Consider the following 24,351-nt stretch of genomic DNA (forward strand, 5'->3'; position numbering starts at 1 on the left):
TGGGTAGGCTATACTGTGATCAACCCCAAATGTATCCTAGTCTATTTTAAGTGGGTATACTGAGATGGTGATGCTTTTTAAGTTGGTATAACCTACTGAACAGTCCTGCATATGTAGGCTACACTAGAGCCATATAGATAGCTATAGAGAATGTCTAATAATCCTTAGAAGGGCTCTGATAATGTATAGGCTACACTGTCGGCGGCCATTTTGTAACACAGTTGATCGGATAGACGATTCAAGTGAATAGACCTCTGAATTTTGCCTTCAAAAAGCTGAGTAGCCTATCTTGCAATTTTTGCTATGGGAAAATAACATGGGGAGAGAATTATTGCACTCTCCCGGGGACGAAGAAGTCTGAAATGCAGACATTTTGCTCAACACACGTTTGTCCTCTGCCTTCGAGTGGTAGGCTAACTGTGATCTTCAACAGGCCTACGTTAAGACAGCAACTTAGATTTTTGCTACCCCAGACCTAACTTGCAATGTAACTTGTCATAGGTAGTTAGGTTAAATTAACACCCTGATCTCCTTATAGGCAAAGATGGCAGTTTTGGTTCCTTTTTGTAGGCGAACTTCAGAGGTCTGTTGGGAAGCATACAGGAAGGGGCGGAATGTGTGTAGTAGGCTATACACAGCTGCCATACTGGCTTTACAAACTAAGCCCATGCATATATATGGATGCTGTGTCTCCCCATTAGAAATTCTCTGGGCTACAATACAAAAATCAAGTCAAAAGCTGGGCCAAATATCCAGTCAAGAAAATCTGGTTGTGTACAGATGACTGATTGCTGCAATACTATCAATAATAGTTTTCTCTATATGGAAATACTGCTTTGCTCTACTACTGGCTCACAAAAGCGTTGTTCTCTTAACGTAGATTCATACACCAAAGCTATGGAAAAATGTCAGCGGCTGATGGACACTTCTAGCATTGAGGCGGAAGAAGATGCGAGCGTCCACAAAAGGCAATGCATGGTCACGTGATGGTAAGACCTCTTAAATACAGACTACATTATTTGCACAATTAAAATATTCTTTTTGCAATCAGTGCAGATTGTATGGTCTTTTATTTCAGATGAATCCGTTCCGCAAGCAAGAAAGCATTCCAGGATGGTGCGTGTGCCTGGAAACCCTGTCTGTAAGTTAACATTTATACATGTATTATTTAAGAAAACCAGTTGAGTCATATTTCCTACCATGGAACTACTGACATTCATGTTTATTAACCTAGTGCATATCATGTTACTGTTCTGATGTATTTGTCTCTTCCTGCCTTTTATTAGGTCAGCAGATGCCACTGCCTCCACCACCTGCATGTGAGTTTTTCTTTTTAGCGATTGTTTAATGTAACAGCATAGGTTTATCTTTTGCAAATGTCATGTGCAAGAAACCTACCATAAATTAACTGACCAATATTCATATTTACTTTCTTTTTAGATGAGTCAACACCACACAGGCAACCAGCTCATTGCCCAGAGCTGGATGGGTCTATTATAACGCCTGCCACTTCATCTTGGGACCCAGTTGAAGGTACAGTGTCTTTGAATTTTCCATTTCCAAGTAAATACTATTTCATGACAAGGAACTTGAGAGTAAGTAACTTTTTTTTTTGTTGTAAACAGCACAAGTGACTCATCACACAGAGGGAGGTGGCTTGGCCATGGAGACGGAAATAAGAGGTAAGAACACTCACTTAATTTGTTCACATATGCAGGTATATAATGTATTTAACAACTAAAACTAACACCATCCATTTTCCATAGCAATAAGGACAACCATTACCGCATGGCACAGCGAATGGACGCATTTGAGGAGAAGATGGATGAGCTGCTCATGCTCTTAAGGAGCTCCCAGTCACCTCCCTCTGCTCCAGTCGATGACATATTGCTGTCGTCCTGCTCGACAGTCACTGAGCTGCAGGAGAGGAGGAACAAAATGCCCTCCCTCCAGGACTTGGGTGCCAGTTGAAGGTACAGCGGCTTTGAATTTTCCATTTCCAATTAAATGCAATTTCATGACAAGGGATTTGTGTGTAACTTAACTTTTTTGGTTGTAAATAGCAGAACTCGTCACACAGAGGGAGGTGACTCCTCGCCCAGTCGGTCGCCCAGTGCTGGATGGGTCAACTTTGACTCGCCCTTCTTCACCTTGGGTGCCAGTTGAAGGTACAGCGGCTTTGAATTTTCCATTTTTTTCCATTTTTCCATTTTTGAGAGGTAAGAAGACTCGCTTAATTTGTTTACATATGTAATTTTATAATGTATAACAACTAACACTATCAACTTTTCCATAGGTGTGAGGACATCCATGGTCCGCATGGCACAGCGAATCGACTTGATTGAGGGCAAGATCGAGGAGGTGCTCAGCCTCTTAAGGGGCTCACAGTCACTTCCCTCTGCTCCGGTTGAAGACCTTTTGCTGTCCCCCTGCTCGACAGTCACCGAGCTGCAAGACTTGGACCAGAGTCTTGGTAACCAGGAGAGGAGGAACAAAATGGTAATTAAATGGCCATAGTCCTGCCCTTAAGATAAACACTATGTAATTGCATAAATTCAAATCATTATAACTGAACTGACTTACAATATGAGATTGTATAAGCTCTCCACTTTCTATATGTTGTTCTATATAATTTGTATTTCTATGTTTTACAGCTACTTTTCTTGGCATCCCTTGGAGGGTTGACTCCAGGTGCTGCCATCCGTTGTATGCTACGGCGGGTGGCAACCAACAACGTTCTAAAGGAGTACAGCCTGCGGGGCAGGAAGGCCAAGAAATCCTTTCAGGACCTAACCCTCTGCAGGGTTTTAACAGGCAGGTGTTATTTTATTGTTCACATCAGTATTATGCTTAACTTGGCTGATAAGAAGTTTTAATTTGACTTAACTTTTCTCATTTGTTGATTTCTACTATAGCTGCGGCCCAGAAAAACTTCCCTGCGCTAAATGCTGCAGAGGCGGAGGACCTGATTGGGCTAGCACTGAAGTTTGCCCCACACAGACGGTAAATTGAAATTTGTTCATAACAATCAAAGTAATGGGAAAACTACTTTTTTTGTGATCAGAAAAAAAAGGGTTGTTAGTAAGGCACTTTGTCTTGTTTTTTTCAACATGTTCATTCTTAGTATGACATCAAACTTTTTTTTTTTTCTTTTTAGGCAAGCTGAGGACTGATCCTGTTGAGACTCGACTCGGACTTGAAGGACTGGAGCTCTATTTTTTTTTTATTATTTTTAAAGCTTTTGTATTTTTTTTTGTTGTATTAAACCTTTTGTATTTTTCTTTAATTAAAGCTATAGTATTGTCTATCAAAGCTATAGTATTTTTTTGTATTACAGCAATTGTAATTTTTACACACAAAAACAACCACACACAGGAGCAGCTTCTTTCGCACTGTTATCACTCTGTGGATAAGTGGAGTCATCCCCACTTTGACCACACCTGCACATTACTTACTTTATCATTCCAATATAAGTCTTGCACTCTACATTTGCACTATTACTTTGCACTCAACAGCCCACTCCATGTGTACTTGTATTGGTATTATGTCTTTGTATATTGTGTTGGTATCTGCCACAATGTATATTGTTGTCTATTGCACAGTGTGTCTATTTGTTGAATGTAGCACCTACCAAAGTCAAATGCCTTATGTTAATATACTTAGCTAACACTAAGTCTAATTTATATATATATATATATATATATATATATATATATATACACAGTGAGGCCTTTTATATTGTTTTTTTTGTCTTTTGATAATTTTATATTAAAGTTATAAGTTCCATCGATTTTGCCTGTTCATTCTTTCCTGCTAATATATAATAATGCATTCCAGCTCGTGCTGTTTAAAGTAATCGGTATGCAAAGGTTGCAATGTTAGGGGAGGGTTCCCTAAAGGTTGCAATATTTAGGGAAGGGAACGTTCCCTAAATGTTAGGGAACGTTATGGGAACAGTTAGGGAACGTTAGGGGAAGGTTTCTAAAGTTTGCAATGGTTAGGGAACGTTAGGGGAAGGTTTTTTAAAGTTTGCAACGGTTGGGGAACGTTAGGGGAAGGTTCTCTAAAGTTTGCAACCTTTAGATAACGTTAGGGGAACGTTCAGGGAACGTTTTATATAACCAAGAACTAACGTTTCCGGAACGTTCAGCAAACTTTCCATGGGAACCAAAACTTGCTCAAAAACTAACCTTAGGGTAACGTTTGGGAACCAAAAACTAACGTTTCCGAAACCAAAAACTATGGTTCCCAGAACGTTTTGGAAACCATAAATTGTTAGCTGGGTAGGACAGCTTTGGGGACTTTATCCCTGAAGCTACTTAATATGGCTACACCAGCTGATTCACCAGAAAGTAGGCTACTATGACATAAGTTTAATAGTCCAAACACTAGGCCTACCATAATCATATAGGAAAATATCTACACATTAACCTAAGCACAACTGCATAGGCCTTAGGCTACAATGTAGGCCTAGCCTATGACCGCACAATAGGCTACATTAAACACAACAGTGCCAATATGGCCTACTGCTGTTTGTAGCATAGTTTCCAGCAGGTAGCCTAAGAGGTCACACTTACCATCCCTGACTGGACTTCAGAACTAAAAGAAACCTATGACGTACCATTTGATGTTCTCTGTAAAGGCATTCCATTCAGCAACGTCATTGACACATCCAAATAGTTCGCTGCATGTCGACACTGCGCGGGCTAGTAGACACGTTAACAATGAAAACTCTCCTGCACGTAGTGGTCTGCAGGGTCACGACACAAAAGAATGCGGCGCAGGACAAGTTTTGAAAGCTCTATGTGGGCAGGAGCGGACCTAATGTTACAGATGCGGGCGGGAGCGGGACAGAATATAGAGCGGGTGGCAGCGGGACTGAGAAATCTGTCTGCTCAGACCTCTACCTTCACTTTTACACCTGTTTAACAACACATGTCCCAATTCCAAGCAGGCCTTACTCAACTGTAATTTTTGATATCAAAACAGCTAAACACGTTTCCAGTCAAATTATTTATGTCTAACTAAACGCTATTTTGTGGGACATATGGAGAAAATCTACATCATTATACACACGGATATGGCAAACCATGGCCATGATGTAGATGACACAAAATTGGTACAAATTATAGCTCTACCAATCAAGTCCATGAACAACAGACTGAATGTCATTAAATAAATTGTACCATGCCTGACAAAAGTCTTGTCACCGCTCACCAAAATGCTGCAGGTAGTGTTATACTGTCGGTCAAAAGTTTTGTCACCCTTCACAAAAACTGTATTTTGCACTGATAAAAGCACACTTTTCATTGTTATAATCCAGTGCTAAAGTTATAGCCAGTCAGAGGTTAGCTGTGAAAGCATTCCTGAGAAATATCAGTCCATTTCTAATGGACCATAGACTCAAGTTTATAATTATCATTATTATTATCAGTGCCAGAGGAAGCAAAATAGCCCTAGAGCATCACCTGGCCATGGTCATGCTTCACTTTAAACATGGTGCAGAATATTCCTCATTCTTCCTCAAGCATGAACAAAACCAAAGAAGAATACCAAATCAAAACCATATAAATGAGTGGCAATAGGTTTGGCAGTTAATTCTATGGAGCAACGGAGCAAATCTAGAACTTTTTGGGCCTCCTTACCAGTGGTTATGTCTGGTGGATGAAGATGCACCATGTTTAAAGTGAACATCTATGGCCAAGTGATGCTCTAGGCCTATTTTATTTCCTCTGGCACCGATAATCAGCTGCATATAAAAGTCAATCAAATATTTGGACATCCTTTGATAAAACATCATACTGTCCATAGACACCAATAGACATGTAAAGTGAGTAAACTTGAGTCTATATGTCCATTAGAAATGGACTGATATGTCTCAGAATGCTTCCACGGCTCATGTCTGACTACCCATAACCTTAGCACTGGATTTTAACAATGAAAAGTCTGCTGTTATGAGTGCAAAATACACTTTTTGTGAAGGGTGACGAGACTTTTGCCCGTGTCAGTTTGACAGTATTACACTTCTCGCAGCATTTTAGTGATATTTTGGGATGAATGTGGGGACATCAATTGTTTTTTCAGTTGTGTTATGCTATTGAAACTGTCCTGGTTTGTTTGTTTTCTCAAATAAACTACAGAAGTGTGTGTATTTTGCTTAAACACCAACATTTGTAAAGGGGTGACAAGACTTTTGTCAGGCACTGTAAGTGCACTACGGGGACTCAGAGAGCTGAAAGATTCATGTCAAATAATGAGCATAACTTATTGAAATGCCCAAAATATACATACAAATTCATTTTGAAACTGTGTCTTACATTTGACATTCAAAACTCCATTTTCTAACCAGACAAACATGGCGTTGACAAATTAGGCAATTTGGGGCTCATAGTGTTTCAATCACAAAACCTTAAAACTGAATTATTCAGCTGACATAACTACCCAAAATACGTAAACATTGTACATAAATAATACGACTTTTCAGACCAAAGACTTCAGTGTTGTAAATGGCAATAAATAAATACAATTAGTAAACACCACTGAAAACTCAATTTGATTGCCAGCCATATTCCCAATGTTGCTTTATGAATCGTACACTAACACATGTTCCATTTCTTTTGCAGATACAGCAAACATGATGCCTGGTACTTGTCAGATGAAGGTATAACACAGATGGGTGACATTATTTCCACTCCTCAATTTCAATTTCAAAATCTTCTATATATACACTCAATCTAGTAATAGTTTAAACATGAATAGATGCAAGAAACCTGTTTCCAATTCAGCATTGAGGAGGAGAGCCAGGGTGGATCTGAACAAAATGTTAAGGGACATTGGTGAGGGTATATGTGAGGTGACACCTCCTCCCAAACACCTTGAGGATGTTGTTGCACCTGCAGATATAAACATGGGAGAAACTGTTTTATTGGATCCCGAAGCAGCTGTAGGGTCTGTGTCAGGGGAAAGGGGTTATTATGATAATGATCATGATGACGATGAGGGTGACAATCTGGGCGAAATGTCTGACTGTGAGGAATCTGAAAACCTCACAAGTTGCCTTTCCAACTGGGCATTGACTTATGGCATTTCGCATATTGCCCTCACTGCTCTCTTGGCCATCTTAACTGTGTATCATTCAGATCTGCCTAAGGATGCCAGAACGCTTTTACATACTAGAACAGTATATTCTGTCAAAGGGCTCTGTAATGGTCTATATCATTACTTTGGCATTGTTGAAGCCTTTAGAAACGCACTGTGTCAGTGGAAGGACAAGCTGGTTGATGGTTGCTGTTTACCACTTCAGATCAGCATTGATGGCCTTCCACTATTCAAGAGCTCTAGCATACAGTTATGGCCGATTCTGGGTATGCTAGTTAGTGTTCCGAAGAAGGAGCCAGTAGTAATAGGGCTGTTTTCTGGCACACATAAACCTGCCCCCTCTAAAGACTTTTTAACAGATTTTGCGTGTGAGCTGTCTATACTCCAGGAAGGGTTCAGCATTGAGGGGAAGTGGTTCACCATGCGACTTCATTCAATCATATGTGACACACCTGCCCGTTCATTTGTCAAAAACACAAAAGCATTCAATGGTTACCATGGATGTGACAAATGTATACAGACTGGGGTGTATATAAATAATCGCATGACATACCCCCTTCTGGATAGTATTCCGAGAACTGATGAGGCTTTTGCAAGGCAGGAGGATGAGGACCACCACATGGGTCCTCATGCCTTTGTAGGTTTAAATGTTGGACTGGTTTCACAGGTCCCACTTGACTATATGCACCTGGTGTGCTTGGGTGTGGTCAGGCGTCTCCTCCATCTGTGGCTCAAAGGCCCATTAGCAGTCCGTCTTCCCTCCAGAGATGTGATCAGGATCTCAGAGAACCTTGTGCATTTGAAACAGCACATTCCAAGGGAATTTGCACGAAAGCCAAGGTCTCTGAAGGAAGTGGATAGGTGGAAGGCTACAGAGTATCGGCAATTTCTTTTATACACTGGACCAGTGGTGTTGCGGGATGTGCTGAACCCTGTGGCCTACTCCAACTTCCTCCTGTTGTCGACAGCTATGTGTATCCTGATCTCTCCTCGTCTCTGTGTCACATACAGTGACTACGCCAACAGCCTCCTACATGCGTTTGTCACTCACTTCAGTGCCATATATGGGAAAGATCAGATTGTTTACAACGTCCATGGCTTGACACATTTAGCACAGGATGCAAAAGTCTTTGGCAGTTTGGACAAGATCTCCTCTTTCCCATATGAAAACTATCTATCACAACTGAAAAGCATGGTGCGCAAACCCTCCTGTCCACTGGCTCAAATCATAAGACGACTATCGGAACAGTCTCAGTCTTCCCATGAGCCAAAAGCCAGCTCACAGCTGAAAAGAGAGCACAGTCGAGGCCCTGTGCCTACTGGCAGTGGGGTTTGCCGTCAATATGACGAGATGACAGTGGAGAACTTCACTGTCAGTACAAAGTCCAATGACTGCACGTTTTTAATCAGTGGGAATGTCTGTAAAATCAGCAACATCATCAAGAGCCACAATGAGGTTTACGTTGCCTACAGACAACACCAGAACAGCTGTTCATTTTTTAAATATCCTTTTGATTCTAAGTTCCTTCACATAATGACCACATCTGAGCTGGAATGTGAAACGAAATTTACAACAATGGCTAATGTGAGGCAAAAATGTCTGGCTTTGCCTTACAAGGGGAAACAAGTGATCATCCCCTTGTTCCACACAAAAGATTAGGCCCATGGACAGATCTTTTAATCGTTTTCAGTTTTTGTTTCCAGTTATTGATATCAAGTCTTTTTTTTACTACATGTTATGTTAGAAATATTGTGGAGTCGTCTTCACAGATGAAGGCACAACAAACATAGTGCCATGTCATTGGTACAAAGACGGAAAGTGTGTGTGGCCAAGCTACGGCTCAGACCAAAAAACACAGAAAGCCATCAGGAGATGCGAAGTGCCGGGTCCCGGGTGGGAATTGTTCAATGCCCGCATCATATTTGAAAGAGGTGAGGAACATTCCAAAGCTATTCCACTGCACTATCCTCTGCTCCCTACCCAAAGGGAGAAATAATGTGGTTATGATCACCATACTCATCTCTGACAAGCAAGGTTTTGGGTGACTGCATGAATATTTTGGTACCTGTCAATGTGTAATTGCTGTATTCTGTCATCAAACTAGATGACTTCACTGAAGCCACGCGTCATCTTAAGAATTATCTGCAAAGTGGAACAGCAGGCCTCCAGTCGGAGGATGAAGACATGCCAAGGAAGAGGAGACGGAACCTAAGGTATGCGGATTGCGGATCATGGTTTTCACATGCATACTACAAGCTATTTATTACTATAAATACAAGCCAGCCCATGGAGTAGTTGTGCTATCTCACATTTCCCCTGTCTTCACTAGATACGTAGAAACAGACAGTGACACAGAACATGCAGAAATGCCAACAACAGGGCCTATGAACCTAGCCATCACTAATGCCGTAAATCCCACAAATGTGGATATGCCTTTACCCTCTGTACGACCACCCCCCATCCCCTGTAAGTCTACATTTCACATAACCAAGTCACTATACAGTGTCTATTTGTCATATCCATATGTAGATTCATTGCCATGTGTTAATATAACGTCATACCTTCCATAAGCAGCCCCTTGTCAGAACAGGTCAGAACCAACTTACACGGACATCAGCTGGAATGTTCGTAAGGGGTCAGCTTCCAGGCCATTCACCGGTAGGAAATTTATAAAGCAATTCTAGTGCAAATAATAAAAAGCATACATGCATAAGTACTGTGGTGATGTCCTTTTGTAAGTCTTGTTCCTGTCTCCTGTCATCACTACCTGTCCTCTTCACACTTTCCCTCAAAGTCCACCAGCTGTTAGGAAATGGCTCGTTGAATGCAACTCCCCCGGGAAGACAATCTGTGAGCCCACTGTTGTTCAGTGAACCAGATCTGACACCCCAATTTCTACCAACATGTAATGGTAAGTTCTCAATGTGCAATATAAGTGTACTACAAACAACAATGCACAATACACAATGCTTGACACACACACAACTTGTTGTGTATTCCAGTATACAGTACAAGCACATGGAAACTACATTATGAGAAAATCAATTAAATTGATAACACGACAAAATTGCTGATGAATCTTTCAAGTGAATGCTGGACAAACCTAGGGTGAACATTGTTGAATAGTGTAATCTTATTTGATTTTAACTGGCAAATCACTATTTATTCACAATTTCTCAATTAGCAAATTATGCTAGAGAACAAGGGAGCACCTTCCTCTTCAGGCCAACTTTTAGGGTGGGACACGACACTGGCCCGATAACCTGCACAGGTAAGACAAAATTAAAATGGTGAACAATACTGTACACCTGACACATAACAGCCTTCACATCCACTTCTGTTGGAATTCCTGTTTCAAAATAGACACACACAGGCTGCAACATGTAATAAGTAGATGGTCAATTTTTATGGGCCTACTTGTTATTGGAAATATAAAGTTAATAGGACATGATCAGACTGTAAAATTTGCAAATAAATATGCAGAGAAGCAGTATTTGAATTGTGAATTTCTTCTCTCTCTCTCACCAATCTTTCAGAGGCACAGCTGCATGGCCTGTTGCTGCTGGAAAATATCAAGCAGCAGGTCAATCAACTTGCCACAACTGTGAATGTGGTGCTGGCAAGATTAGGGACCAGGGATGGCCAGCCAACATGTGAAATGCCTGATGACTTTCAGTTCCCTCTCGACAGCATAGAAGAAGTGAGGCGATTTGAGGAGTGGCTACAGAACCCTCAACATGACCGCAAAAAACAGGCCCTGGTAAGCATTTTCCTTCAAATCAAGAACGTAACAAATCTGACATTGTCATTATCAGTCATTGAATTTGCCCTGACGGACCTTCAGGACACAGCCATTGAAACCAACTTGCACCAATCATGGAGATAGATGTTGCCTCTTCACTGTCTGTTGCCATTTATTTTTGTATGTTTTAAAAACAACTGATGGGCTCCAGATCAATTCTCAATGTAGCCAGAGTGAAGTTAGAACTTGTTATTCTAACTTATTCTAGGTTGCAACTTCAAAACAGCACACTTACTATGTCACAACATAGATGGAAGAGAACTTAGGTACTGACTGCTAATTTCAGGGGGGGGGAGCATCACAATTGTCATGTTTATTCTATCATTTTTTCACCCTCATGTCCACATAGGTGACCTCCTTCTCCTCTGTTGGAGGGGTTGATGTGAAGAGGGTGACATGGAACATCTTGGCATCAATATTTTCCTGCTCTGTGGCTCGCAGGATTAACTGGAAGGGTGTGAATGAGAAAATGGCCTTTAAGAAGATGGCATCCAAAGTCATCTTAACCAGTAAGTATTACTCCAATGTTTTCCATCACAATCACTGGCCATGGTGAATTGACATGAATTCACGTAATGTCCAACTCATTGGACACTTATCCAAACAGATTAGAGTAGAAGCATCTGTTGACTCCCTGTAACTACATCAGTTATATATATTGTATGTACTTTATTTCACAAATCTCCCTTCTCATCCTTAACTTCACTTATTTAGCAAGTAGGCCTAGTGTTTATGTTTTACACTGGTTATCAGCGGCAGCCGTGAAAACAGTTAGGGGCAAAGGGCAAAGGCAAACAACATTGCAGACCAATGGAACATTATAAATCCTTCTTGCAATTGCAAATGGGTCAACTTGTTTATTACATTAGGCTGATGCATTTTTAGCCAAAGCGACGTACAACATGGCAAACGGTTTAAAGAGTTTAAAACAGGTCTCTCAACAATTCCAGAACAATGTAAAACAATTGAAAGATGTAGAGTAGCCTACAGTAAGAAAAAGTGCATCAGTGAGTGCTGTTTTTTATACAGTCAATTGTCAGTTCTAGTCAAGTGCTATAGGAAGGCTAGTGTGAGTACTACAAGAGGATATATTCTCTGAATAACTGGGTCTTCAGGAGTTTTTTGAAGATATAGAGGGATGTCCCTGCTCTAGTAGGAACTGGTAGCGCGTTCCACTAACGAGGAACAACAGATGACAAAAGTTTTGGCCTGAGCGTACTGATGGCAGAGCTAGACGTCATTCGTCTGAGGAGCGCATGGGTTGTAGCATATGCCTGTATGAGGACATTCGAGTAGGTGGGAGCAGAACCGGTGGCGAGTTTTTAGAGGCTTGAATTTGTTTAGAAGTTGAAACATTATCAGGCCAGGTGTCTCTTGTGTAGGCCTTGTGTGGTTATTTTGAGAGCTTCAAGTTCTCACTTAAACACTGTAATGGGCCATGTTATTGGGATGCCTATATTTTATCACATCGCGCATGCTGTGGTTCACTGTCGAAATGAGATCTGTCACTTCACTGCCATCAAAAGCAATAGTTTCCACTCAGTAGACCTTATTTTATTCTAACTGATATTCCGAAAGATTCAGTGCAATACTTGATTTTCGTGTTTGATATCGTCTAGGCCACGGAGCTAGGTCAGTTTGTTAAAAATTGCAAAAGGACAATGTCATTACTTAATGATATTAATTGTGTTCATGAGAAGAAAAATAAATAAAGGTGTTAGGCTACATTAATGCATAGGCGAATGCTATCCTAGATTTATCTGTTAACGTAACCTAATGTTTAAGTAACATTTCATGACTAGACGGTTATTTATTTATTTATGTAGCGTAATTGTTATTAACGACAAAATGAATATAGTCACCAAGCATTTTGACAAAGCAAACATACTAGCTACACAAGCAGTTATTAGCACACACGAAAAAAATCTGAAATGTTCTCTTCACCAGATTGCCATATCACAGTGTCAGAACGGCCCATATGGGTAGCTAAAAGACAGTAATCAAGCGGTTAGTGTTCAACTATGAGATCGCTGCAAGACTGTTTGCCATGGTGGCAAATCTTGACAGATTTAGCCTAGATCTCTTTATTTTCTACTCCATACCTACTGTTGAACTATTGTCTGCCCCACACTAAATTACTTGACATCAGTAAATTAGCAGTAAACATGAATACTGGTTAGGGCAAGGAATTAAATATATTTCTTAATTTAGATTAACAGGTTGCCACTGATGCAATGGCACTCCTGAACTATGTCCTCATTGAGTGCTGCAGCTCTGGTCTGGTCCAGATCTCGCATTTGTCATATCAAACTCATCTTTATATGTGGCCCTACAACAACATTGTCTGTGTCTGTTTTCCAGGAGCAGTGCGCAATTGTGCTACAACGGCACAGGCTACAGATGATGAAATATGCCATCATGCCATCCGATGGTTCTCCCTGGCCCATGATAGGTTTGGAGGCCGCCAGGAGAGGATGGAGAGACAGCGGCGGGAACAGCAGCAGCAGCAGGAACAGGAAAGACACCGGCCGCCGCCGCGGCAGCGACCAAACTCCACTGCCTGTTTGACGGCGGAAGCCGCAGTCCAACAGCAACTGCAACACTACCAGTAGCCTAGTAACAACGGCCCAATTCCCCCCCCCCCCCTGCCCTCCAAAGACACGCACGTTTTTTGTTTTCGGTGTACAGCATGTGGAGCTGTTTTTTTATGTTTATGTAGGCAACAAAATATATTGGAATTAATCAATTGCTTTTGTCATGTTTCATGAAGTTGTTCATGTAGGCCTAATAAATTCAAACATTTATCTTGGCTTCTTTTGTTTCATTTCCTGATCCCATTGTAGCCTAGGCCTACATCCAGGCAACCGTGTAACTTTGTAAAGCAAGTTAATGCTATAACTTAATGCCTAGATATTAAAAAATTAATGCCAAGGATAAGGCAAAATAGAAGCTGGCAGTGGTCTGGTAAGCAGATCCGTATCGCATCCGTAGACAGGGATCTGATAAGCAGGTCCGTGCCACATCTGTAGCGGATGATCAGACAGAGGACAAGTGCTGGTCCATATCCGAAACAGATATGTACCGCGGATCGATACCACATCCGTAACTCGGAAGATCACACGGACCTGGACCAGTACAAGTCCATATCTGCCGCAGATCCGTCAAACGGATCCAAACCAATTTTGGACCGATGTGCGTTTGGACGCCGGATCAGGTCCATTATTCAGATCCGTGCCGGACGTTGTGGTAGGTGTGGCCCAGTTCAGTCCCAGTGTATGTTTGCTATCTGGGATAGCTGCACTCACTGTGATTTGGAAAGTGGACAAGAATATTATGAAGAGTTGTCTTTGCCTTGTGTAATGGAACTGGTGAGTCTTGAAGTATTCAATAATTTATTTACATGAAGCACATGATATGCCGATTGAAACGCATTTCACTCATCTACTGTAGCTAGGTGGCTACTGGCTACCAGGCTCATAATTCACTTTTAATTGCAAACAGAAAATGTCAAGCAAGCATCATGTCATACATGCTTCTCTTTCCAAGGGAATGAAAGCTGTTTGTGCCAACTTAATACCATGCTTATCATTCTTAATATTGTGCTATACATGTGGCACAAACAATGTTTGAGTTTGTGGACTAGCCATAGGCTATATTTGAACGGAGCTGGTAAAAAAAGATCATTATGAGAACGTGTGGACAGTGGCACACAATGACACAATGGGCTTAAAGTGACAGTGCACCATTTACAAATAAGATAAACAGCATCAAATGTGTAGTATTTCTTAAGAAATGAATACTTTAAAACAAAATGACTGTCCTTATTATCTTTTAAATAATATAAAAATGTTGACCTTGGCTTCCCTTATGAGTCGCCACTGCCAGACAGCCTAATAAATTGTTTGCAGGCAAATCTGTGGCCTAGCGCAGTGAACTGCCATCAGTCAAATTATTACTCATCCTTACAGTGGGCTCCGCAATTTGGGAAACAATATATATATATTTGCAGCTGTGCTGAGTGTTATGTAGCTATCCGTTTACAGATTACTCAGGTATGCGCATGCATATGTCGTAAAAGATTACAAGACAGAAACATTGAACATATTTTAATCTGTATTTATAAACAAAAAATACTGTGGATTAGATGGAAGTGCTAAAATTATGATCGATAGTCTAATAATGGTATTATTAAGTGAAGAGTACCTGATGACTTGTTCAGGACTTGAAAAAGATTGGGACTTGGACTTGGACTCGACTTTGATGTGACTTGGACTTGGACTCGACTTGCCCTTCTCTGTATTTACTTGGGACTTGACTTGGACTTGACTGCTAAGACTTGGGACTTACTTGTGACTTGCCAAACAGTGCCTTGGTCCCACCTCTGGTTTGGCCCATATCTGTGAAACAAATTGAGTGGAAGTGAGTGTGTGTGGGGTGGGGTAACCAGTTAAATGTGTGATATGTTTTCTTCACAGGTCTTCATGAGGAGGAAAGCCTGTGGGGTAAGTTCTGTCAAGGACTCCTAGAAGATGCGCGGATGTGATCCCATACCATGTTTACCTAGAAGATCAGCCGCAGCATTAAAACAATTAGGTAAACCATTTACAGGTAACATTAGTCAGCTTAGATACAGTTGTGATGGAATGCACACACCACAGATCTGGTGTCAATATAGTTGTAAAATGCATTGAATGTCTTGTATAGTTTAATTGTGTTTGCGTGTGTGTGTGTGTGTATACTAATTAACTAAATAAATAAATATATATAATTGAAGCTTTGAATAAATTTAAGTTTTGTTAACCATGTTAAGACAGTTCTAAATAGAAAATACAAATAAAATCCTTTTGTAAACCTAACACTTGTGTCAGTGTCTCTTTATTCTTGTTTTCATAGTAGAATGTTATCGTGTTGTTAGCTTATGTTTGTGTAGGAGTGCCATCTAAACTAGGCCAACATGGTTTTTAGCATTGTGTTGGCATGCATTTGTGTTGGACTGCCATCTAAACTGGATTAACAGGGGTGTTAGTATGTGTTGGTGTAGGACTGCCATCTAAACTGGACCAACATGGTTGTTAAGTTAAGTTAGACTGTAGGAGATCTCTGCATTTTATCCATCCGGAGGCACACACACTCAGAGCAACAAGCTCACTAGAAGCACACAGAAAAGCAGACATAGTCTGTATTACATGTATAGCTTTTCTCTTCCCTCCACACAATCGATTTGGCTTATTCAGAGTCTTCATCCCATATTTACCTATGCATCCTCAAAGAGAACCTTTAGGGAACGTTCATAGAAGGTTAGCTGAATGTAAAAAAAACCTTTAGGGAACGTTCCCTAAAGGTTCTTTAAAAGTTCAAAATATTTACCTTTAGGGAACGTTCCCTAAAGGTTCTTTAAAGGTTCAAAATATTTACCTTAAGGGAACCTTTAGGGAACGTTCCCTAAAGGTTATGTGTTTGCTGGGATAGCTTCGTTTTGGTGAATAGCTTTGTAACAGCCCACTATGCAAACGTTATTTATCGACGACACGTCTTTTTATTACAGTAGGTTTAACGTAGCCTACTGGCTAAGTAGCTATTTAACGTTAACGTTAGCTTGTTAATCTAAAAACTTGTGAAACACAGGCAAACTTAAATCACTGAACACATCCAATATTGTGTGGCAGGGAAGAGATAACTTTGAGAATTTGTTGCATCGACTACGCCACCTAGGGGACGGGAGGCCGGCCCCTAGGACAAGGAACTAAACTAGATTAACCCCTGAGGGTAATTGGAGCACACAGGTTCGTCAAACCCAAGGAGCCGGAGACATGCGTTGCATCAAAAATATTTATTCAAACATGACACATTAATTATTACAGTTGCACAGTAAAACACAACCACACAATTGACACAGTGACCAGGGGGCTACTATATAAGGCACTGTAGTTATGTGGTTGACTAGCACCTTGCTATTAGGCAAGTGACCTGGTCTCAGGGGAGGGGTAACTAGAGCAGGGCAGATGCTTACCACAGCGAGCCGGACTACTGCAGGACAGAGGGGAGGGGATCCAGAAAATACACACCATGCATGAGAGAAACACTGCAATCCAAGCAAAAGACACCTCAATGTGCACACAGCAAGGGAAAGTGAAGGCCTCCACCACGAACTCAGTCCTCCGCTCACGTGGGCCACACTGCTCCTGTCTGACAGAGGGGAAGAGGAGACACAAGCACTAAATAACAGGGTGATTGATCTTACAAGCCAGGGATGCTAGCAGTACTACAAATGCTACTTATCTTCGGCAGCAGGTTTGGTGCTCCAGCTCATCAATGGTCAACTGGGACAGCAACCCTGGTCACAGCATTGGGATTATAGACAGGCAGGCATACACACCTACGCACACACACAAACATGCACATGCACAGCAAGCAGGGTAGCAACCCAGACAGACTGGGGGTTATCCCCGAGCGGGGGAAGAACAGCAACCCTGGTCACAGCATTGGGATTGTAAACCAACATGCACACACCCACACACACACATGCACATGCACAGCAAGCAGAGTAGCAACACAGGTAGAACAGGGTTTCTCCCACAACCAACAAATAAAAGTAAAAAGAAGTGCATGCAGGTTAGGCCCGAGAAACGGCGACACAGCACTGCATAGCCCAAGCATGCATTGTAACAAACAAAACAAAAGTCCTAACACCAGCCAGAGCCAGTAGCTAGCAAGATCACAGATTAACAAATATAATAATAATTGGACATGACATTACTAAGTTATAATGACAAGACAAACACTAAAAGGAGACAAAGCAGCAGTCTCTTAGGACGTGGGAACAGCCGATGAGTATAGCCAGCATATAGGCCAATCTGTAAAGCACAACAAAAGCTAAAATTACGATTAGCAGCTTGTTCTAAAAATAGACTGCACAGCGTTGCTTTAACGTACATACCTCAAAGCTGGCGATCCTATGATCCAATTACAGGTACGAGGAGGAGAGACAACGCACTCACCACTCTACTGCTGATAGCAAACTAAAGCGGACAACAACGTTAGATATGTGACAAAGCAGAGAGGCCGTAATAGTATGTTGAGCATGATAGCCTACCTGACACCAACAAGTTGCCCGCGTTGCGGTCCACTGGACGTAATGCATGCGAGTTTCCAAAGCAAATACCAACCGCACTAAAACACACGACCGAACAAACAGCTAAGATTCCACCTCAAAGAGAGTCATTTAAAACAATGGGAAAGCAAGCAGTGCTTACCTGTTGAGCCAGCGGTTTCACCTACACGCACACAAAGCTACCGGTATCCCACGTCACTAACCAGGAAGTCCTTTCACTGACTGAACGACGTCAGTCGAGAGTAAAGGTGTTTGAGTCGTGACTCACTCGGATCTTTCACCCGTGTCTTTAAATTAACCCATGAGTCGCGAGTCTCTAGTATCATTAACCCGGATCAGTTGAGTCCTACTACAATTCAATCTAAAACGATAAACAGCGCCACACACAAACCTCTTGCGACATTAGCTAGCCTCCTAGCCCTAGCCATCGTAACTGCCAAAAATGTAACAATTCCGTAGGCCACCACAACTCCACAAATCAACTCAAGCGACTGAGTGAGCAGGCAGTCCGAGATAACTGGTTAACTTCCCGCAGAGCCGGAAACATTGCAGACTCACAGACCATGGGACTCAGATTGGAGCGGCTGAGTAGCAATCCGGGTTAGTCGGATCAGCCGGCCGGTTAGGCTACGTTGAGTACGGGTCAGTCGAATCAGCCGGCTACGTTGTCATGAGTGGATCTGCAAGAGCGAGTAGCTCCTCCTCGAGGTGAAGCAATTCCACAACAAAAGCCATTTCTTTCACTTCTGAAATAACATTCAATGTTCTGCATGTAGCCTAGACATAATTAGATTTGGTGTATAGATGTAGCATATTAAAATGCAATTAGGTCGTGCAGACAGTCCGAACTGCACGCTCATGGAGCTGCTTGAGTAGCCTATCTACCCGGGTCAGTCGAATCAGCCGGGCTGGCCGGTTAGGTTGTTATGAGTGCGAGTCAGCCGAATCAGCCGGCTACGTTGTCATGTCATGAGTGGATCTTTAGAGTAACTCCTCGTCAAGGTGAAAAACATATCCACAACAAAAGCCATGCTTTCACTTCTGAAATAACATATGTTCTGCACGCATAGCCTACTTTAAAATGCAATTAGGTCGCGAAGACAGTCCGAAACATTGTAAGCTCTGTATGGAGTTGCTTGAGTAGGCTAGCCTACCTGGGTCATTTGGATCAGCCGGGCGTACCGGTTACATTATGTTGTTATGAGTGCGAGTCAGTCGAATCAGCTGGCTACATTGTCATGAGTGGATCTGTAGATGAGCAAGTAGCCTAGTTTCTACTCGTGTCAAGGTGATAATAATAATAGGCCTAATAAGAATAGTAGTAGTATTAATAATAATAATAATAACAATAATAATAATTTATTCACTGCAGGGCATTTCTACGTACCTGTTTCTATGTCTACATTGAAAGTCAATTGCTTAGGCTAGGTTAAGACAATAAATAAACAGTCTGGCTCAAACTGCTTTCTTTCCCGTGAGTGGGTGGAGGTTTTGATGCTATTATATTAGGCTATTTTATATTATATTATATTATATGATATTATATTAGGCTACCTAACATGATATATATATATATATATATAGCTATGATTAATAGGCTAATAATATTAGTTGCCTAGTATTACCTGCCTATAATACCTATTAGAATAGATTCCTAGTAGCCTACTATTAGTATAGTAGTGGTAATAAACATTGTAGCAGAGTAGCATTAGACCTAGGCAAATTTTCTATTGTTAACAAAACAACAACACATAATTAATTATTATAATATAGGCTACCCTCTGTCAATAAGATCAAAGTTTCTGAACATGAGCACCAAAAAGATGAACAATGTGTGGATGCACTTTGACCAGGAGAGCAAAACTCTTAGGCTAAATGCAAGTACTGCAAAAACCTGGTTTCAAATCATGGAGGATCCACATCCAACATGAGAAGGCACTTAACGAAATGAAGCACCCCACTGCACTGCTTGAACGTAGGACTGAATTTCTTTGTGATTTAGCAATACTGACTCAAGTGACTCAAGTGACTCGTTCAACCCGGATCAGTTTAGTGAGTGACTCAGAATAACCCGGATCCTTAAAAGGAATCGAGTTTGACAGGCCTAGTCGAGAGCCACTTCCTTAAATACTAATCCAGGGTACGCCCCCTAATCAATAACCTGTCAGTCAAGATGACTCAAGGTGGAAACCCATTTCACCACAATCTTGCACATCCAATTATTTCCCTTTTTTCTGTTCTGTTTTCAGTGCATAATACATTCAGTGGAGCTACAGCAAGCAGTATAAATGGGTACGTTTTTATCATGGCAAAAGCCTCATTTTGCCCTAATATAGCTAGCTAAGTAGCTAGTTAACATGTTAACCTAAATGCTCTGCAGTGGTAAACTTTTTTAAAACACAGACAGACTTAAATCAATGAACACATCCACTTATTTCCCTTTTTTCTCTTCTGTTTTTAGTGCATAAGGCATTCAGTGGAGCTGCACCTTAAGGCAATAGTAATGGGGTAAGTTTAAATCACTGTAGGCCTAATACAGCCTCATTTTTACCCTACACTTAATGTCCCGCATCTGAATTAAACTTCACTAAACAATTTCCTAGGCTATTTAAAGAGTAGATTTAGTAATTGTGTTTATTCTATCTTTGTGTGTACCGGTATGTTGTCAATTTCAGATGCTATAAATCTGCAGCAAGCGGTATAAATGGGTAAGTTTTAATCATGGCAATAAAGCCTCATTTTGCCCTAATATAGCTAGCTAAGTAGTTAGTTAACATGTTAACCTAAATGCTCTGCAGGTGGCAAACTTTTTTAAAACACAGAAGACTTATATAAATGAACACATCCACTTATTTCCCTTTCTTATCGTCTGTTTTCAGTGCGTAAGGCATTCAGTGGAGCTGCACCTTATGGCAATAGTAATGGGGTAAGTTTCAATCACTGTAGGCCTAATACAGCCTCATTGTTACCCTACACTCAATGACTGCATCGGAATTAAACTTCACTAAACAATTTCCAAGGCTATTTAAAGAGTAGATTTAGTAATTGTGTGCTTATCAATAGTAATGGGTAAGTTTCAATCACTGTAGGCCTAGAGCCTCATTTTTACCCTACACTCAATGACCACATCTGAATTAAACTTCACAAACAATTCTCAAGGCTATTTAAAGAGTAGATTTAGTAATTGTGTTTCTTTTGTCTTTGTGTTTATGTTGTCAATTTCAGATGCTGTGAGAAGAAATCTGCAGCAAGCAGTATAAATGGGTAAGTTTTTATCATGGCAATAAAGCCTCATTTTGCCCTAATATAGCTAGCTAAGTAGCTAGTTAACATGTTAACCTAAATGCTCTGCAGGTGGCAAACTTTTTTAAAACACAGACAGACTTATATCAATGAACACATCCACGTATTTCCCTTTCTTATCTTCTGTTTTCAGTGCATAAGGCATTCAGTGGAGCTGCACCTTAAGGCAATAGTAATGGGGTAAGTTTCAATCACTGTAGGCCTAATATTACCCTACACTCAATGACTGCATCTGAATTAAACTTGACTAAACAATTTCCAAGGCTATTTAAAGAGTAGATTTAGTAATTGTGTTTCTTTTGTCTTTGTGTGTATGTTGTCAATTTCAGATTCTGTGAGAAGAAATTATGTTTGCTCTGCCAACAGTCGACCCGTTTACAGTAATAAGTATGCTGATATTACTTAATAAATACAATGAATCACAATGAAATGCATTTAATCTTCGTGTTTTTTTTTGTTGCAAAAATATCTATTGACATAATAGGCTAATTTAACAATATGAGCCTAGTGCACTAGGACATAGCAATTAATGTATAAAACTAATGTAGACATATTGCAAAATATGGGCCATATATGGGCCGTACATCCCTCCAAAACTCTGCCAAAATGCCAAGCCAGTTTTGGGCCAAAATGAATGTGCTATCTGGGGAACAAGTATTACCTTTAAACTTAAACACACATGGGGAAACTGAACAGTCCAATCAGTAGACTATGATAAGCTAGCCAACTATGCTACTATGCTACTTTGTTTACAATATTTTCAGGCTTCAACCACACAGCTGAATTAAAGAGGGAGAGTTGTAATATAAATAGTATGCCTATAGTGTGCCATACCTATAGGCTAATCTGCATAAAGTGCTGTCATAAATATCAGACATTCAGTATTCTCTCTTTTTATATCAGGATATAAAATAATACAGATATATTCTATTATATTGTAATCCTCTGGTGTTCTAAGGTAGGCTATTGAAACGTTATTTAAAAAAATTCATTTTGGAAAATAGCTCTTTATTTGATTATCATAAGAATGTGTTTTCTATACAGCTATATCGACATCGGTAAATATCGGTATCGGCCATAACAGCAAAATTAATATCGGTTATCGGTATCGGCCACAATTTTCACATCGGTGCATCACTAATTTTAAGTGAAAGTTATCATTGTTATCATAACATTGTGCTATAAAATAGAAGTTAAGGTATTTTGCCTTAGTATGACCGATTGTCATTTTGTGGGGAATACTAAGGCAGAATATTTGAATAATAACTAATAACTTCCAAAAAAGGGTCAAAGGTTAAATTTGAGTTCAAATTTTGTTGTAGATAGATTAATACAGGTAAACACTTCAAAATGTGAAAATTACAATATTATACCTATTACTCAATTGTCAGGACATTAAGATAACTTTAAAGTCATTTTTCTCAGTTTCACACTGTGGTGAGTTAAGGTCTTTTGCCTTAGTAGGGCAGAGTAGGCAATTCTATGCTGTATTGTTGTGCTAATGTTAGCATTAGCTTGTCTAGAGCTTGCTAGCTTTGCCTAGCACAGTGATTGGCCTTATCATCAATAAATGGGGCGATTGCTCTGTACTAATAAGCAGGGGCGCCGCTAGGGTTGTATTTCATAGTACACACCATACGTGGCCCAGCCCCCCCCCCCCAAAAAAAAAAGATACCCGACCTTATTTACAAAATTTGCGCTTTTGGTAAATATAGGCTAGCCTAACGTGTAGCCCTCTCCTTATTGAGTCTAAGAAAAACCTTTACAAAATTGGAACAGAAAGCCCCTCTTAATCACGTCAACCTATAGGCCTACCCATGTCATCCCTTATCAAATTGCCTACCGTGTCTAACTTTTACAACACTGGCTGTAGGCTACGTGGGCTATAGTGGTGTTTCAAGCTTTTTAAAAGTTCTGGGATGAGGGAGATTTCTCTCCCGGGAATTTTTTAAAAATCTGGTTGCTAAACACACTATTTTAACGCAGTTTGGAATGGACAGGAATACCTTTACAGAGCAAGAGGCTCTGACTCAAATTAGGTGAACATACCTTATGCGCATTATAACTTCACTGCCCAACCCAACAACACTCACAACACTCTAAATACATTGCACTGCTGTTTTGGTTGTCCCAAAACTTTTAGATGATAGGCCTAGGCCTACGCAGTCAAGGACTTGTAACACCCGCACCAGCCCGACTCGTCATGACGTGCCTTAGCCCCAAAAAGGTTGAGAACCTCTGCTCCATGCATTAACTGAATCCCTGTTCCAAACAGTGCGTTATTGTTTTAAATACTGTAATCCTACAGAGAAAAGCAAACAATTCAACATTTTAAACATGTGTAAGTGACCGTGACCGTAGAGGAGAATCTCTCACTGCTGTCAGCATCACTGCTAAGAACAGTACGTCTTTTAACGTTACGGTTAAACGCCTGAAAAATAATAAGCTGCTGCTGTTGTTTTCTTTTCATGACTGAATGATTTAGGCTATTATCCTATGAATGAATGGAATGTTGTGTTTTTAAGCGCCAGAATTGACCCATCCAAAGCCACGCCTGAAAACCGCCACAAGCCAACCGTTATCATGTCATGACAATCCTACGTTTTCATATTTTATAGTCTATGGTTTCCATGCACACCATATTCCGGTTTTATTCGAAATAATGGCAATATTCAGATTGCACATGAGTCAATAAATATAGGCTAGTTGTTTTTTTTATTGTTGTAGGCTAATATTGAATGATTTCACAAATGAAGCCGTGAAAAAATTGTACGCACGGTGCATACAGGATTACGCCTGCCGGCGCCACTGCAAATAAGATCAAGCCAGGCAGAGTATAAATATGTGTATCATCTTAAAGTGTAAAAAAAATTCAAAAAGTGACTGTTTTTTTTTTTTTTTTAAAAACGGCGACGAAATTTTGAATTTCCAGAGCGTGTTACAACACACTCATCAATAAGACTCCTACGTACTTTCCCCTGAAGGTGGCGGCAAATATGGCAACATTTCCGGAAAGGTACTGGCTTGATGAAATTC

General features: G+C 40.6%; 2 long non-coding RNA genes across 2 annotated transcripts; one reads left to right on the top strand and one right to left on the bottom strand.

Moving 5' to 3' along the window:
- The first annotated feature begins 2,711 nt into the window (after positions 1-2,711).
- LOC143123862 (uncharacterized) lies at positions 2,712-3,175 on the top strand. The gene is made up of 3 exons (XR_012986931.1): positions 2,712-2,814; positions 2,916-3,003; positions 3,158-3,175. It is a non-coding gene; the product is annotated as an uncharacterized LOC143123862 (long non-coding RNA).
- A 14,498-nt stretch (positions 3,176-17,673) lies between these two features.
- Positions 17,674-18,237, bottom strand: LOC143123869 (uncharacterized). The gene is made up of 3 exons (XR_012986932.1): positions 17,995-18,237; positions 17,839-17,920; positions 17,674-17,774 (listed from the first exon to the last, which is right to left on the bottom strand). It is a non-coding gene; the product is annotated as an uncharacterized LOC143123869 (long non-coding RNA).
- Positions 18,238-24,351: the final 6,114 nt, after the last annotated feature.

The sequence above is a fragment of the Alosa pseudoharengus genome, unplaced genomic scaffold (assembly GCF_046254945.1).
Source record: "Alosa pseudoharengus isolate Yale_2024_CS ecotype anadromous, Long Island Sound unplaced genomic scaffold, YU_APseudo_1.1 YU_APseudo_1.1_scf_1, whole genome shotgun sequence".
Taxonomy (NCBI): domain Eukaryota; kingdom Metazoa; phylum Chordata; class Actinopteri; order Clupeiformes; family Clupeidae; genus Alosa; species Alosa pseudoharengus.